Source organism: Orycteropus afer, unplaced genomic scaffold (genome assembly GCF_000298275.1).
Source record: "Orycteropus afer afer isolate SDZICR_OR568_19922 unplaced genomic scaffold, OryAfe1.0 scaffold00130, whole genome shotgun sequence".
NCBI classification, from domain to species: Eukaryota; Metazoa; Chordata; class Mammalia; order Tubulidentata; family Orycteropodidae; genus Orycteropus; species Orycteropus afer.
In genome coordinates, this window is record NW_006921717.1 from 7230788 (window position 1) to 7232633 (window position 1846).

Genomic DNA, 1846 nt, shown 5'->3' on the forward strand with positions numbered 1-1846 from the left:
ATTTTGAACTTGGACTTAAAGCCTCCAAACTGTAAGAGAATAAACTCCTGTTTGTTCAGGCATCCCATTGTGGTATATTCCTGTCAGAGTGGCACTAGGGAACCAGGACATTGGGAATATAAAAATATTCTGGAGTTAGATTATGGTGATGGTTCACAGCACTGTGAATGCATTTTAGTGCTGAAATTTACATTTTAAAATGGTTAAAATGGTGAACTTTATGTTGTGCGACTTTTACCTCAATTTAGGAAAAGGGGGATAGGGGACTGGGAAGGAATATGTTAAAATCACCTTTAGGGATTTTGCTTTTTACTGAGGTGTGTTTTCCTAAGAGTTTATGATAAGCATGTGTCTCACTTACTTTGGACATATCCTCAGGAAAGACCAGTTATTGGAAAAGCTCATCACGGTTGGTAAAGTCGAGGGTCAGTGAAAAAAAGAGGGGAAACCATCCACGAGATGGATTGATGCAATAGCTGTAACAAGGGACTCAAACCTACCAACAGTCAGGAAGATGGCGGGGGACCCTGAGTTCAGGATGGCAATTAGCAACCACTTTTGAAATGTGAACAATGATAAGAGCAAATCTCCACTGTCATTGTCTAAAGCAGTACATCTGTGACAATCTGTTCATGTGCAGCCGTCATCGTCTCGTTAAAATGCAGACTCTGATTGGGTGACTCTGGGGTGAGGCCTGAGATTCTGCATTACAAACAAGCTTCTGAGTGACGTCCATGCAGTTGGTCTCCAGAGCCTCTTAGAGAAACCAGGCTCCAGAACCATCAGCAAAAAAGGGATGGATTGAATCAGCAATTCACCGAAGGTGAGGGGCCAACAGAGAAAAGGGCATTGTGTCCTTTCACCATATTTATTCAACCTGTATGCTGAACAAATAATCTGAGAAACTGGACTATATGAAGAGGAATGTGGCATCAGGATTGGAGGAAGACTCATTAACAACCTGCGATATGCAGATGACACAGTCTTCCTTGCTGCAAGTGAAGATGTCTTGAAGCACTTACTGATGAAGATCAAAGACTGTAGAGCCTATGGATTACACCTCAACATAAAGGAAACAAAACTCCTCACAACTGGACCAATAAGCAGCATCATGATAAATGGAGAAAAGATTGAAGTTGTCAAAGATTTTGTTTTACTCGGATCCACAATCAATGCCCATATAAGCAGCAGGCAAGAAATCAAACTATGTATTGCATTGGGCAAATCTGCTGCAAAAGACCTCTTTAAAGTGTTAAGGAGAAAAGATGTCTCTTTGAAGACTAAGGTGCACCTGACCCAAGCCACGGTGTTTTCAATCGCCTCATGTCCATGTGAAAGCTAGACAATGAATAAAGAAGACCGCAGAAGAATTGATACATTTGAATTGTGGTGTTGGTGAAGAGTGTTGGATGCGTCATGGACTGCTAGAGGAACAAACATCTGTCTTGGTAGAAGTACAACCAGCATGCTCCTCAGAAGTGAGAAAGGCCGGATTGCGTTTCTCATACTTTGGTCATGTTGTCAGGATGGTCATATCCCTGGAGGAGGATATCGTCCTTGGTAAAGTGGAAGGTCAGTGAAAAGGCGGAAGGTCCTCAATGAGATGAATTGACACGGTGCCTGCAACGATGGGCTCAAGCATAACAAAATGATGAGGATGGTGCCGGTCCAGGCAGTGTTTTGTTCATTGTACACGGGGTCACTATGAGTCAGAACCGACTCCACATCACCGAACAACAACAACAACAAGAAATTCTGCGCTCGTTCAGTTGTCACTCCCCTCTACCCTTTCTCCCGAGCCCCAGCACCACTGTCTCTGGATTTTTCCACTTGGGATATTTCATGT